Source organism: Sturnira hondurensis, unplaced genomic scaffold (genome assembly GCF_014824575.4).
Source record: "Sturnira hondurensis isolate 20B ecotype Veracruz unplaced genomic scaffold, ASM1482457v3 Scaffold0008196, whole genome shotgun sequence".
Taxonomy (NCBI): Eukaryota; Metazoa; Chordata; class Mammalia; order Chiroptera; family Phyllostomidae; genus Sturnira; species Sturnira hondurensis.
This window is the reverse complement of record NW_028080827.1, coordinates 18,864,909-18,881,882: the sequence shown is the minus strand read 5'-3', so window position 1 is coordinate 18,881,882 and position 16,974 is coordinate 18,864,909.

The following is a 16,974-nucleotide window of genomic DNA, read 5'->3' as shown; positions in this document are numbered from 1 at the left end:
TAGTTTATGACCACATGTCTCCAGTTCTTTAGATTCTATATTTCCCCCACTATTCTTGCCCTCCCCCTATCTATTTTCTACCTACTGTCTATGCTATTTTCTGTACCTTCTCCCCCCTTCTCCTCCTCCCACTCCCCTGTTGCTAACCCTCCATGTGTTCTTCATTTCTATGGTTCCGCTCCTGATCTAGCTGTCCTCTTGGTTTGCTTTTGTTTTAGGTGTGGTTGTTAATAACTGTGAGTTTGCTGTCCTTTCACTGTTCATATTTTTCATCATCTCTTTCTTATATAAGTCCCTTTAACATTTCATATAGTAAGGGCTTGGTGATGATGAACTCTTTGAATTTGACCTTATCTGAGAAGCACTTTATCTGTCCTTCCATTCTAAATGAAAGCTTTGCTGGATAAAGCAATCCTGGATGTAGGTCTTTGNGGCTGTTCCTCTTCCCCTTCTGGTACCCCTATAATTCGGATGTTGGAACGTTTAAAGATGTCCTGGAGGTTCCTAAGCCTCTCCTCATTTTTTTGCATACTCGTTTCTTCATTCTTTTCTGGTTGGATGTTTCGTTCTTCCTTCTGGTCCATTCCATTGATTTGAGTCCCAGTTTCCTTTCCATCACTATTGGTTTCCTGCGCATCTCCCTTCATTTCAATTAGTTTAGCCTTCATATGTTCCTCTAATTTGTGACTAAAATCAACCAGTTCTGTGAGCATCCTGATCACCAGTATTTTGAACTGTGCATCTGAAAGGTTGGCTATTTCTTGGTCGCCTAGAGTTATCGGCTCTGGGGCTTTGAGTTCTTCTTGAGCCATCTTTTGGACTGTTCGTGCCTGTTTTGTATCAGGATCGGAGCCCTAGGTGTTCACCAGAGCAGGGCAACTCAGTCGCTGGGTTGTGACGCTGTACGTGGGGGCGGGGTCAAAGAGGAGCAATGGCGGTCTTGTCTACCACCTCCTGTCTGCCGCCGCTGCCGCCACAGGTGCCACCGTCACTGGGGCCTGCGAGTTCTGTCCCACTGCTCGCGAATGTGCAACCGAGGTTAGCCCTCCACCACTGGGTTTGCCTGCTGGAGCCTGGGTGGTCCGTCTCACTGTGCTCAAATGTGGGACCAAGGTCAGTCTGCCCTGCACCCCGACTGGGTCCAAACTGCCTGCATGCCTGGGTCAGGGGATCTTTCCTGCCCGACCCAGCTCCACTGCTGTCTCTGCCCCTCTTACTGGTCCCAGTTGAACGGTTCGTTATTGTTGGACTTTGTATAGTTCAATTTTCTGTTCTTTGGCTGTGTCTTTGTTTACTAAACCTTTGTTGTATTCAGACTTGGTTGTGGGAGAAGGCACAGTGTTTCCACCTATGCCTCCATCTTGGTGGAAGTCCAAGTTTTCTATTCAGCATCTTACAAGACTGAAATGAAGGTGTGGGCTGGGCTGTTCCCTTTCTGAGACTTGGGGTCTTTTTTCAAGCTCACAGGGTTGTTGGCAGAATTCACTTCCTCCGAATTGAAGGACAGAGGCCCCTGTTCTGGTGCTGGCTATTAGGCAGGGGCATCTCTGTGCTCCTAGAGGCCACTTGTCCTCCTCATACTTTCACCAGAGTAACACAGTCCTTTTAAAGGCTCACCCAATTATGTCAGGACCACTGAGGATCATCTATTTTAAGGTCAATTGATTTGGGAACTTAATTGCATCCGCAAAATCCCTTCACAGCAGAATCTAGACTAGTGTTTGACTGAATAACCTGGAGGAGGTACATGTACACCAGGGCACAGGAGTCTTGGGAGCCATCTCAGAATTCCGCCTACCTCTCTTAGTCTGTCCAGGCTGCTCTACCAAAATACCTCAGTAGCTTATAGACAGCAGAAATTTATTTCTCCCAGTTCTGGAGGCTGGAAGCCTGAGAGCAGGGTGACAGCGTGATTGGAGGAGGGCCCTCTTCCAGGTTGCAGACTTCTTGATGTATCTTCATATGGCAGAAGGGGCTCTGAATCTCTTTGGAGCTTTTCTATAAGGTGCTAATCCTATTCATGAGGATTCCACCCTCATGACTTAGGCATCTCCCAAAGACCCCACCTACTACCAACCCCCCCACCAAAACTCATATGTTAAAATAGGATTTCAACACATGAGTTTTGGGGGTACACAAACATTCAGTCCGCAGCACTACCAAAATAATTGATCAAGTATCTGAGAACAGCATAAATGATTTCTTTTTAAAGTAAAAAGAAATGAGAGAATGAAGCCAGTAATCCAGACGCTATAACAAAAGTAAGCAAATGACAGATAATGCTGCCTTGGTTACTTCAAGCTAAGGGGGAGAAAACTCCACCAGCACAAACCCGAATTCTGTTCATCTTAAGTAGCAATGACTTGCACTGGGCCCAGAATTCACTTAGGAATCAATGCATAGAGTCCAGCCCCTGTTGCTAACACAGAATCAGCTTGGTGAGGGCAGTGCGTCCGGGGCTCTTTTGGGTAAGAACCACCTTCTGTTGTACTTCTCAGTTCCTACCTGCAAGGAGTGATGCTTTATCCCCCAGTTTAGAATTCTCTCTAAAAACCCCACTGTGACAGGTGACAGGAATCCCTGGCATTTTTTGAAGATGTAGATTTTGAACATAAAATGTCATCATCACAGATGCCCTTGAGCGTGGCTGGCTGCAGTTGTCACACCCGGGAGAGCGGTTGGCTGCTGGCACCACTGCATGCCTTCCGTGTGGAATCGGGATGTGGTCAGAGCTGTGACTTCTCTGATCACAGTATTTGGGTGGGGAAAAGCAGGAGGGTTTTCTTTCTATTATATCTGACATTTTAAGTGGTATTTAACATTCTCCTGCCTAGGAGAGAGAAGGCTTGGATCTTTGATGTCTTTCATTGAAACAGTAAGACTCTCGTTATGTTTGTCATCTTAGTTTTCAAGGTGTTATCTTTTCTGAGGTGGAGAACTGAAGGCATTTTGGTCCTCGTCCAATTGTGCAAACAATGTTCTTTAATCAGCTTTGGGCATCACTGTTGATCAGAGAAAAGGACTTCCTCCCCGCCAAATCGAACAGCACCTGCCAGTCTCCCTCTCCAGAAGCAGGAGAGAAGGGCTGTTCTTTGAGCCCGCAGAACACCATTATTTCAAATGTACTGGAAACCGTGGAAAATAACCTGACACCCGTTGCCTCACTGATAGGTACAGAGCACGGAGGCATTTACAGACTTAATAGCAAGGCCGTGGACCCCTGCACCCGCCAAACATTTATTTATTTATGACCAGTGTGATATTCATGGTATTGAAAACCTGGTGTTAGGTTCATCATCTCAGTAAAAATGTAAAAAGGATAAATGCTTCCTACCCTTCAGGACAGCACAGATGGAACTAGAGGGCATTATGCTAAGTGAAATAAGCCAGGCGGTGAAAGACAAATACCACATGATCTCACTTATAAGTGGAACCTAATCAACCAAACAAGCAAGCAAAATAGAACCAGAGACATTGAAATAAAGAACAAAGTGGCAGTGACCAGAGGGGAGGAGGGAGGATGATATGGGGTGGGGGGGGGGACAGGGTCATCAATGAACATGTACAAAGGACCCATGGACAAAGACAAGACGGGGGAGGATTGAATGTAGGAGGTGGGGGTGGGTAGGGCGGAGGAGATTGAGGGGGGAAAATGGGGACATGTGTAATTGAACAACGATTTAAAAAGGCTAAATGCTTAAACAGGAGGTAAAAGTGTATTGTTAATCATGTTGTTGATTAACACTGAGCAGGCTGTAATAAACCACGCTTTTCTCTTTCAAGCCACTTGTTTTAAGCTTTCCTCAATTTTAGAAGACTAGGGGGTATACATATTTAAATGTATGTGAGATAGATACCTTATATACAATATATACATCACATATATGTAAAACTACTTATGTTTGGCTGGGTTATGCTGCAGTAACAAACAGCCCCCCAATCTCAGTGATTTAAAAGAATAAAGACTTACTTCCTGCTCGTGTCACCTGTCCCTCTGCTCTGTGTCATCCTTCCCAAGAGACCTAGCCTGATAGACGATCCCTGTCAGTGCTTCTGCGATTGCTCGGCAGGGGAAAGAATGAGACAAGTTGTGTACTTGTTCCTAAAGCTTCCGTGACACCAGTGACTTCCACTCACACACCACTAGCCAAAGCTAGTCACTTGCTTCACCTAAGTTCAAGGGCAGGGGTAGCCAGAAATATTTGGTGAACAGACCTAATTACATACAGAAACACTCACATATTTTATATTTTTCAAAGATTTTATTCTTATCTCTAGAGAGAGGGCAAGGAAGGGAGAAGGAGAGGGAAAGGAACGTTGATGTAAGAGAGAAACATCAGTCAATGGCCCCTGGCATGCCCCGGGCTGAGGACCTGGCCCAGGACACATGCGTGTGCCTGGGAATCAAACCAGCAAACCGTTAGATTCGCAGGCTGGTGCTCAAGCCACTGAGCCACACCAGCCAGGGCACAAATGCACACACACACGCACACACACACACGTATTTTAGTGTATAGATTGACAAGGGGGAAATAATCAGTTGATGAAGAGAATCAGCTTTGATTTATTATTGTAATATTGTTGCATCAGTAAGTTTGGAATCAGTGAAAACAGCGATGTGGTCTATGTTCATAGGATTTACTATAGTAAGTGAGAAGGAAGGCAGATCTTTATGTGCAAATGTCCCCCAGAAATACTGTATTTTTTAAAATGCAAGTAGCAGAATACCATGATCTCATTTATTTTAAGAGATGCAAAATATATAAATATGTTTATTTGCATAGGTGTGTGTTTGAGTGTGTACATGTGTGCCAAGTGCTTAGGAAAAGACCTGGACAGTTTGTTGCGACACAGATGCTACTCACAGGGAACACAGAGGGATTTGTGTGTCGTGCGGGGGACCATAATCCTTTTCACTTTACATAATCCTGTATTGTTTGAATTGATTATAACTACTTATTTATGTATTACTTGTGTTAGTCTCCCAGGGCTGCCTTCACAAATGACCATGCATTTGGTGAAACAGACATGGATTCTCTCAGAGTCCTGGAGGCCAGAGCCAAAATCTGCCCCTGCCGCGCTCCCTTCGAAGGCTCCAGGGGAGAATCCATTCCTTGCCTCTTCTTGTCGCTGGTGGCTGTGACATCTCTTACTTTGTACCCACATCGCTTCAACCTCTGCCTCCATGGTCACATTGCTTCCTACTTTTCTGTGTGTCCCCTATGTGTACCTCTTATAAGGACATTTGTCATCGGATTTAGGACCCACCTGGATAATGCATGATAATCTTCTCATCTCAAGATACTTTTAAAAAATATATCTATTTTTTTATTTTTAGAGAGAGGCAAAGGGAGAGAGAAAGAGAGGTTCAGAAACATCAATGTGTGGTTGCCTGTCATGCACCCCTACTGAGGACCTGGCCTGTAACCCAGGCGTGTGCCCTGACTGGGAATCAAACCGGTGACCCTTTGGCTCCCAGGCCGGTACTCAGTTCACTGAACCACACCAGCCAGGGCTCCAGATCCTTAAGATTCTTTTTCCAAATGAAGTCTCATTCACAGATTTCAGAGATTAGGACATAATTTTTTTAACTGTATATATATATTTATTTATTTGTTTATTTAAAAATTTATTTAATTATTTTTCAAGTACAGTTTTCTGTCTATTACTCCCATCCCATCCCACCTCCCATGCTCCCCCCCCCACCATTTCCACCCTTCTCAGTTGTCCATGTATCCTTTATATATGTTCCTCTAAATCCCTCCCCTATTTCCCCTGAAATTCCCTCCCCTCTTCCCTCTGGTCACTGTCAGCCTGTTCTCTATTTCAGTGTCTTTGGTTATATTTTGCTTGCTTGTTTGTTTTGTTGTTTAACTTCCTGTTAAAGGTGAGATCATATGGTATTTGTCCTTCAACACCTGGCTTATTTCACTCAGCATAATGCTTTCCAGCTCCATCCATGATGTTGCAAAAGGTAGTAGCTCCTTCTTTCTTTCTGCGGCACAGAATTCCATTGTGTATATGTACCATAGTTTTTTGATCCATGCATTTATTGACAGGCACCTACGTTGCTTCCAACTCTTGGCTATTGTAAATTGTGCTGCTATGAACATTGGGGTGCATATGTTCTTTGGGATTGGTGTTTTAGGGTTCTTAGGATACAATCCTAGCAGTGGAATTGCTGGGTCAAAGGGCAGGCTCAATTTTAGTTTTCTGAGAAAATTCCATACTATTTTCCATAATGGTTGTACCAGTCTGCAATCCACCAACAGTGGACCAGAGTCCCCTTTTCCCCACACCCTCTCCAACATTTGTTGTTTATTGCTTTGTTTATGGTAGCCATTCTCACCAGTGTAAAGTGGTATCTCATTGTGGTTTTAATTTGCATCTCTCTGATAGCAAGTGATATTGAGCATTTCTTCATGTGTCTCTGGATCCTCTGTATGTAGGACATAAATTTTTTGATGGTGTGGGTTGTGGGGGGGAAGTGGAGGGCATCATTCAACCCACTTCACTGTGTAATGTGAAAAAAATTAGCCCTGGCTGGTGTAGCTTAGTGGATTGAACGTGGGCCCATGAACCAGACGATCGTGGTTCAATTCCCAGTCAGGGCACATGCCTGGGTTGCAGGCCAGTTCCCAGCAGGGGCCAGTTCCCAGCAGGGGATGCACGGGAAGCAACCATACATTGATGTTTCTCTTCCTCTCTCCTTCCCTTCCCCTCTAAAGATAAATAAATTAAGTATTTTTAAAAATTAGAAAAAATATGTTGAAAAAAAGAATCATTATTAATAATGATAAACTATAGGAGGGAAAAATTTCCAAATTTTCTATAGGGAATTGATGTAACACTAATGATCAGAAAAACAAACAAAATAAAAGAGCAATAATAACAACTACTACAACAAAAGCAAAACATGAGCAGGTCCTAATTTACTCATACTCTATTAACAAGTGACCCTGACACTCAGAACAGAGTGGAAAGGTCATACCCTCAACTCAGTGACAGGGCCAGTCAGGGGCTGAGATTTAGGGGCCTTTCAGCAGCCTTGAGTTCTTAGACAGAACCCTAGAGACATTAGCCTTCTCTCATGCCAGACAGAGCCTCCACCTGGGACGAGTGCCCAGGAAGAGTCCCTCACCTTGCCAGAAGAGAGGAAACACTTCCCTGGTGTTGACTTGCAGAAATTAAAATGCTCTTTTCCAAAGAAGCAACATTATTGAGCAGAGGTTGCAAGCATGGGCCAATGTCAGCCCACTGATGAGCCTTGTTTCATCGACACTATGTATAAATTTTTTTTGAAATTAGTTGCCAACTATTTTCACATAAAATGTTGGTTTTTGGCTTCTCCTGATCTGCTGCATTGGGTCTGCATTCTCCCATGGCAGCCATCCACTGGAGCTGGGGAGTAGCTGTTGGCTGATGAACAGCACATGCGCAGCACAGTCTCTATCGTTTTGCATTTTCCCAGCCTGACTCACCTCATTTACATTGCCCACCTAGCCACAATAGGCATTTGAGTTTGCAAACCCCTGATGAGTAGAATAAAAATCACTTTGTGGCATTCTAGTGCAGTACATTAGGGGTTAAGTGGGCTTGTGCATACTCTTGCTTCCAGGAAAAAATGCATTCTAAGTTCCAAATAGCCAACAAATGAACCTGAAGCATGCAACCAGTTCATAAATCGGTGACTCCTCTCCAGTGATGTTTTATAGTCTGCCTAAACAAGTAATGGAAAATGCATACCCATATATGCACTCACATCAGAAATTCAATTCCACAGGCTTTTTGGGAACGAAGTTTCAAAATTCTGCTGAGGATGATTATGTCGTCTGTCTGAGCCTGTGTGTAGGTGGGCATGTGTGCACCCATGGGGGCACGAATGTGTTCTCACCCCACTTGGGCCAGAGCCTGTCCTCCTAACCCCTAAGGGAAGGATTAACATGTCATGAGCCAAAATTAGTCTAATCATTACTGGGTTGGAACCAGGAACCTCTGGCCCTGCAGGGGTAGCTCAGTTGGTTAGAGCATTATCCTGATATGCCCAAGATTATGGGCACTTGCAAGAATCAATCAACGAATGCATAAATAAATGGAACAACAAATCTCTCTCTCTCTCTCCAATCAATAAATAAAAATTAAAAAAAACAGAAACAAAAAACTGGGGACCTCTACAGAATTTCTTCACAGGGATCCGTGTGGAGTCCTGGTAGGTGTTCCTAGTGAAGCTCTTGAATTTTTGAGTTGCGTTGAGCTGTGGAGGTGAGAGGAAGTGGGTTGTAGGGAGCACGGCCTCAGCTGGGGCTGGGCCTTTCGGGAAGGCAATCCTTTTCTGTGGTTTCTGGAACCCATGGCTGACTTTCAAGACTTCTGTGTAGACGAATGTTCTTAAGGTTTTCCCCTCCTAAGTTGGTAAGTATTTAATGAGTACTCACTCTGCTCAGAGCACTAGGTTAGGGCACACAAAAAATTAAGACATGGATGGTAACTTTAGTCTGATCAGAAACACAAAAAGAGGCAAAATATTAAATAACAGCACCATGTTACATAAAACATGAGATGCCATAGGTAATGAGCCATGATTTGCCACATGGATGTGTATTTGGAAGTATATTGCCAAATACACTAAGTGTATTTGTAGACTCTAATCTAAGTAGACTCTAAGTGTACAATTTATACCTTCAGGGAAGAGAAGTACCATTTCAGGCTGGGGATGGCCAATCAGCAGAGGTAGTGGGTGAAATAAGTCTAATCAGAACAGAAGGCGAACCACCAAGAAGACACTTGGCAGTGGGAAAATGGAAGGTGGCTTTGCCCATGACAGAAAGGTTAAGGCCACAGAATTGTGGAGCGTCTTGATGACAGAACATCCAGTCCTGGACTTGGCCATGTAGGCAGTGGGGAACGCAGACAGTCTGTGAGCAGAGGAGTGGTATGGTCCAAGTAGCAGATTGGAAGATCAATCTGGAGGTGATGTCAGAATGATTTAGAAGAAGAAGGAAATGAGAGCAGAAGAGACCCTGCGAGGCAAGTTCCCATAGAGGAGAAATAGTGTAAGCTTGGAAGGGCAGAGGGGCTTGAAAAGAAGGGAGAAATTGAGGACTTAAAGGACTACGGGGCAGATGCATCATAATGAAGGGGGGAGGAGGAGGAGGAGCAACAGCATGGTGAATGGGTGACCCTAGGTTTGAACTGGAAACTAGGATGACAGTGTTACCATGGGCTAAAAGAGCCAAGAGTGGCAGGATGCCTACTGGGAGATGACTTCTGCTTAGAAGAGCAGATTGATTTCAGTCCTGCTTTGATGGAGCCCCCAGATGGAGTGCTCTAGTTCTGGTCTCATGTTCTTAACTAATCCATGGTGGTTTCCACCTGTACCAGTAAGTGGTTAGGACCCATTGTGGATGCTGACATTCTCTTGGGAGGCCTGCACGCCCCTCCCCCCACGTCTCCTCCAGGTGGTGGTCATTAGGCTCAGAACTAAGCCGACCAGCCACCACACATCCTTGCCTTATTAAGTGTTTTATACCCGAACGACTTGGAAGATGTGCAGTAGTTACTCTACCCCATAGCTCCACCTTCAGGAAGCCCCACACTTTTGAAAGTCAACAGGCTCTTTGACTATGTTTTCAGGGTTTCCTACTCCCCACCTCTGAAGCCCTTCCTTATGCTTATTTCACAGTGTTCAAAATGTGCCCCTCGATGGACTCACATGAACAAATATAAAGGACACATGGACAGTAACTAAGGGTGGGGGGCGGAAATGGGAGGGGGTGGGGAGCACTGGGTTGGGGGTGGGCAGGGCTGGGAATATAAGACAGAAAACTGTACTTGAACAAGAATTAAATAAAAAATAATAATTTTACAATGAAAAAAAAGACACACACGCACACACACACACACACACACACACAAAAGACAAAATGTGCCCCTCTTTTCAACTAGTCCCCTTTGAAGTTTATGAGCTCATGGGTGTATGGAGTAATTCTGTTATAAGAAATGCCAGCAGTGACATCATTGTGTTTCTGTTGAGTACTCACTAGTTACTGCAATGCCTTCACCAGAACGGGGGGGAAGCAAAGAAACTGGCACCCACCTCTTTGGGACTGTTGCTAAATGCAAAGACAAGAATCACCAAGTGAAGCCTGTACTGAGGAACGACTGAGGATGCATTGTTTAGCGGGATTCTGAATAAACCCTACCTTGTTCCTCTTCATCCTTTCCATTCCTTTGTCCTCCTCACTTTTCCGCTGTCGAGCCTCAGGTGCCTCTTCTGGGCCTTTGTGCTCCCTTCACTTCAATCTGCTTCTCCCTTTGCCAACCACAACCAGTCCTCAGTGATATTCATTCCCCCAAACTATCCATTCCATGTTTGCGGTCAAAAGCTGAGTCTGGTGACTGGTGCCACTGTGGGAATATATAAACATGACTCTTTTTCAGGTAGTGTCTATGGTGCCAGTTTTAGCCTCATTTTAAAAACTATTTATATTCACAAAATTCTATAATAGCATTTTTATTGTGTATACCTGTGATTTGGGTGCTTCCCCCCCCCATGTCTTTCTTATTATCATTCAACACAGACTACATCCTTAAATGATAATGAAAACAGAAACACTCTTTTTAAAAGGCCATGAGTGCTTTCTGTGTGCTTCAGTATGTTTCTGCGCCCCTGCCTGAAGGGGCTGGGTTGGTGTTTACACCTTCCGCACTGACTCCCTCAGAACCCCAGTTTGTATCCTTGCAGCATTGTCCTGGTCTTTTATTCTTCTGCGGAGAAGAAATTGAATGCCAGGCAATTTAGTGTGTGGGTGTCTTTCAGAGGAGACCTTAAACCCAGAGGCACTCTGTGGTCACTGGGGACATTGGGGTTCTTGTTCAGTTGTCCTTGGTTTGGGTTCCAGAACCTAGCTTCGTCCCAGATGTCCCACGCTTGCCTTTGAAGAGAGACATTTATTTGGGCCTGCCTTCCTTCAGATCCTGCTGTTTCCTGGCTTCCATGACATGACCTGCTGCTTCCACCCCACAGTTTTCCAGTGCATTAGAAAATTCAAGGAACAACAGAGTTGGTCTCAGAGTGAAAGTGCTACAGATATAAGCTTCTTATCTGTATCCCATTACTATGAATAACTCACAAATCTATTGTCATGGGTATGACTGACTTGCAATTATGGGTTATGTTTTACAGTAAGTTCTGAATGGTAGTCTTCCCTGGCTGTTTGTTCCTTAAACCAAGCCTGGGACCCCTGGTCACATGAGAAGGAGGGGGGGCGGGTTTAGAGACTCCGCCCACTCACTTCTCCCACACCTCCCCTGCCAAGCCTTGATATTTGGTCTGTAATTAGTGATGCAATTAATAACACCTTCCATTTGCTATATTATACCTTTTCAAAAATGCTTTACATATTCTTGTGATTGATCCTCCAAAAATGCCTTTGGTACAGGCAGTACAGATCTTACAGTCTGATTTTATAAGAAAACAGACAAAGCAACTTTTTACAGCAAGTCTAAGACGGGCCTGGAATAAGGAGCAGATACCCTGATTTCAAGGTGTGCGGTTTTCCTCTCACCGCTGCATTGGTGACAAACTCGGGGCAATTACTGTTACACACAGGGTGGGGCAAATGTACATTCACAGTTGTGAGTATGTGAAACACCAGGTTTATTCTTGTGTTATTATTTATTAATTATTATATTATTTTCCATGTGGATAACTGTAAACCTACTTTTCCTCCACCTTGTACAAGATTTTGTTTGATCCTGTAATGACCTTACAAGATAGGGTGAACAGGTATTATTATTTACATCTTCCAAATCGGGGAGTAGAAGCCCAGGGAAAATGAGTTACTAAGATAATATGGTGCAAAACGGAAGAGGCAGGATATGACCCCCCAACTCTAAGCCCACTGCTCCTAGGGATGCTTTGCTAGCTGATTAGTGACACCGCCACTCGTTCAATGGCCTCGGCCAAAAACTTAGACTCATCCTCGGCTCCCTCTTTTCACTTACCCTATACCTAAGCCATCAGCATATCTTACTGAGTCTACCTTCAAAATGCATTCCAGACCAACCATTTCTTGCTGCCTGCACTACCGGCATCCCGGTCTAAGCCTTTGTTTTTCTCTCCTGGATTGCTGCAACAATCCTATAGGACTAGGCTCCAAACACAGTCCCTGATGAACCAGGCCTCCTGGAGTCATATGGTTCTACAATGGTGAATCTTGGCTGGTCTGTGACTCGTTTTAATGAGTAGAATGTGGAAGATGTGATTCTTTGCATTTCTGGCCTAAGCATCAAGAAGGCTTTCATAGTTCTGAGAGCCCCGAGCCACCTATAAGAAGTCCAGCTACTCTTCTGCAGAGACTGAAGGAAGAGGCCATGTGGAGAGGGAGAGGCCCTGTGACTGCAGAGAGAGAGGCCCAGCAGTCTGTGCCCCAGCTCAGCCCAGCCTGTTCACTGTCCCATAAAGGTGATAGCATATGAGTGAGCATCATGGACATTTCAGCCAGTTGTGCATTCATAGGGCTGCAGCCCAAACTGGTATGTGGAGCAGAAGAACCATCCAGCTGAGCCCAGCTGACCCATGGAATCATGAGGGTTAATGAAACGGTTGTTGTTTTCAGCCACTAAGTTCGGGGTGCTTCTATCATGCAGCAAGAGATAAGCAAAACGCCTAGGGGTCTCTCTTGCTTCCAGTCTTCCTTGCCACCAGTCTATTTTCCACACAGAAGATTTTTTAATATTGTGGCAAAATAAACATAACGTAAAACTCACCGTCTTACTACTACTTTGAAGTGTTCAGTTCAGCAGTGTTAAGTAGGGTTAAGTTCACATTGTTGTGCAGACTCCAGAACACTTTTTATCTTGCAAAACTGAAATGACTCCCCATTTCCTCCTCCTGTCAACCCCTGGCAGCCACCTTTCTTTCTGTTTCTTTGAAGCTGACTCTTCTAGGTTCCTCATGCAGGTGGAATTATACAGTACTCGTCCTCCTGTGACTGGCTTGTTCCACTTACCATCGCGTCCTCAAGGGTCACCCATGCTGCAGCACGCACCAGAATTTCCCTCCTTGGGTTGCTTTCAGCGTTGGGCTGTTGTTAACAGCGCGGCTGTGAACACAGGTGTACACATGTCTTCTGAAACTCTACTTTCAGTTCTTTTGGCTAGACACCTAGGAGTGGAATTACTGAATCACATGGTAATTCTGTTTTTAATTAAATGTTTTTAATTTAAAAAAGTTATAGATGACCTACAACATTACATTCATTTCAGGTATACACCATAGTGATTAGACATTTATGTAACTTACGAAGTGATCATCTGGATAAGTCTTATACTCCTGATTTTTAATTTTGGGGGGGACCATCAAACACAGAAGATTTTCAGATGAATTTTGAACCCTCTGTTGTCGTCTCATTACCTTTAGAATAATATTCAAGACCCCTCTGGTGGCCTGTAACGAGTCAGCCCGGGGCCACATCACCAGCTCATCTCCTGCCCCTCTTCTCCCTCCTCTGCTTTAGCCACTCTGAGCATCTCGTTGTTCCCCGCCCCCACCCAAGTGTTGCCCTACTGCAGGGATTTTGTACTTGCCATTCTCTCTGCCTGGAGTGCCCTTCCCTGGTAACGAACATGGTTGCACGCTTACCTCATTCAGGTCTCAGTTCAAATGTCCCCTCCTTCCACGAGGCCTTCCCCCACCACCCAATTTAAAATGGCACCCTCATCATCTCTATGTCTCTATTTTCAATTGGTTATTCATCTACACCTGATTAGTAGGGAATTTATTTTAATGGCACACACATACAACATCATGTGCCTGGCACAATAAACACTTTACACAGACTGACATAACTGATCTAAGAGCACCCTTGTGAACTAGGGGTTGGTAGTATTCTCTCCGTTTTACAGATGAGGAAAGCGGAGAAGCCAGAGGGTAAATAACTCCCCTGAGGTCCTGGGACTATTAATTGGCGGAGGTAGGACTGAATCAAGGCAGTCGGGATCCAGAATCTACTATTATACTTACCTCATTGTAAATGCATATGTGTAAAATGTGTATGTAACATGTATGTGCTTATTCTTGTCTGTCCTGTTGTGAGTAAACTCCACAAAGACAGGAAGGTTGTTTTGTTCACTGTGCCCCAGGGCTTAGAACAATGTCTGGCATTAGATTTGCAACAAAATGTGCTGAATGAGTGAGTGAATGAATGAATTGGTTTGTATATTTTTGAAAAGGCTCTCAATTGCTCTCCATACAATTTTTTTTTCTATAGCTTTGAATGTATATAGAGGAGTCCTTCTAGCTACCCCTGTTCTACAGATTGTCATCAAAATGCAGGTCAGGAGAGAAAAGAAGACCAGCGTCTATTGAAGAGTGACATCAATGCATTAAAAGGCACCATGGTGGCTTTTAAAGACTTAATGTAACTTTACAAAATGGCTAATTTATACACTGGGCTACTCCAGCTTACCCTGGCGCACTTGGATTACATTATACAAAAAAGTAGATGGAAGACACATATAATAGGCAGTGGCTGGGCTCAGTTATGACCTTATTTTCACTGATAAAGACAAATCTCATAATTCACTGGTAGCAATGTCAGTCTTTTATCTTTCCCTGGACTCATGAGGATACAAGTCACATCCACTGAGCCTGCTCCCTGTGTGACAAGGAAGCTCAGGTAGCCAATCGTTACAAAGGTGATTCATTCATTTGCATTCAGAAATCCTGTTGGTTAAAAAGCAATAAAGTGTTTGGGGCTTTTTTTTCACTCTGTAAAAGTGGCTCACTGGTGAAACACACGCCTTCACTCATCTGGCAGACCTGCTGTAAAAAATAACATTTGGCAGTGGGAAGTGGGACTTTTGCTGGAGGAACTGATGTGTATATACAATATTTGTACATTTCTTAGATGGCCATGGACACTTGTCAGTGCTTTCGTATCCCAAAGTCTTGTAAGTCTAAAATTTACTGCAGTGTGGCTCTTGATTTTTAAAGTGTGTGCAAGGATTTGTAAAGCACTGGATTGCAGAGTGAAGTGGAAAGACCAGCAGAGGGACCGGAGTGGTAGGATGGCGACCCTAGGGGAAGTGTCCATTTGATTCACACGCCGCCGGTCATGGGAAAGCACTGCCCCTTCTTTCCTCCATGCTCCCTGTCTGTTCCAGCTCCATCCCCGTCCTGGTCATCCCTGTCTGTGTCTGCCCTCAGACCATTCTTTGAACCCTGACTTTGGCCATGGAGGCCCATAGGGCCAAACAACCCAGACAGGGCCCCAGAGCACTGAGCGGATTCCAGAAACCTGAAGTTGCTCAGGGAAAATGAAGAAACAGAGTTGTGGGGTGGAGGGAGGGTGGAGTGCTTTGGCATTGCTGCAGGCCGGTTCCCCTGCTGGGGCAGAATGCAGTCGGGGAGCCTAGGTGTTTATTTTCAAAGCAGGAGCTGCATCCTCCTTTATGCTCTGGGCTGTGCTGAGTGTAATGTTGGCAATGGATAAATGTTAATAATAGCAGTGGTAATGATGAGGACAATAATAATGTGGTAACCCTACCTCCTGCCTGCCAAGAGTTTAAGGGATTTAACCACTTCTGATATTTGATGTGAGTGTACCAGGGGCATGGGTTCTTGTCCACAGATCCTGACACCCTTGTATTTTTCCTGTTCCCCACCTTGGAAAGATTTGAGAGAGGTAGGAAAGAGGTCCCAGGGCTTCCTGCACAGTCTTTAGAACACTCACTCTGAAAATAAGAGGAATATCCCGAAACAGGAATAAAAAACAATCACTCTGAGGAAGTGAAAGACCCCTCATGTGTCTTGTCTGCCAGTGAGACCCCTCTGTCTCCTGAGACTCCGACTCCCTTTTTTATTGATTTGGGTTTGTTTTATTGATTTGAGAGTGAAAGAGAAATATTGGTTTGTTGTTTCACTTATTTATGCATTTCTTGGTTGATTCTTGTATGTACCCTGCTGGGGATCAAACCTGCAACCTTGGTGTATTAAGACAATGCTCTAACCAACTGAGCTTCCTGGCCAGGGCCCACTGAGACCCTTTAAAAAAAACAATAATGATACCTTCACTTTAATTTTTCTCTTTTTTGGTTCCACTTCAGGGTTGTGTCTTTTAAATAAGCTACACCTGAGTTTCTTCTTTCTTGTCTTCTCCTAAGTAAGGATGGTGTGATGGGGTATACTTTGGTGTTATTTTCTTATAATTTTAATTACACTGATCTTGGCTGAGGTGATATGTAGTTTCTAGTTCAGTGAAGTTTTTTTCCTCCCTCCCACACTCCTTAGAAGAGGACACAGCTGAGAGGTGGCGCTTCTGTGAGCACCAAACCTAACTAACCTTGCCTTGCCTTGGGTGAAGGACAGGGAGACTCCATGGGGACTCCAGCTGCTGCCAGGGAGAGCCCTGCATCCGTACCAGGACTGGCATTTTGCCATAAGGAGCCACCATCATCATGGTGGGAAGTTGGAGTTGGGAGGCCAGATCCAGGGAATGTCCCTGGGAATACTATAAAGGCTCTCTGAAGATGGTAGTAGCTTTTCCTGGCCATCCACAGCCCCTGGCCTGGTCATGCTCTGAAGGACAGTCGTAGAGCCATTTTCCTTCCTCTCCTCTTCCTTCTAGACCCTCGTCCAGCGTGGCCCTTTGGAGTACTGCCACTTTCTGCTTGCGGGGGTCCATGTGAGTCAGTGGTAAAGGATTACGAGCACTGGTGCCAAGACCGAGGTCTGACCCCCAGCCTGGCTAATGCGGGTGATGTCATCTTGAGCAAGTGATTTTCCCAGCAAGCTCTGGGGTCTTCTCCCATAAAAGGGGATCATGCTATCTACTCAGTAGGGCGGCTGAGACAGATGAATAAGGTGATGAGTGCTAAGTGAAGAATGCCTCCTGGCATGAGGGAGGTGCCCCATAAACGTTTGTTGCCCCTTTCCCTCATCAGATACATGGGGGAGAGTTCCTGGAAAGG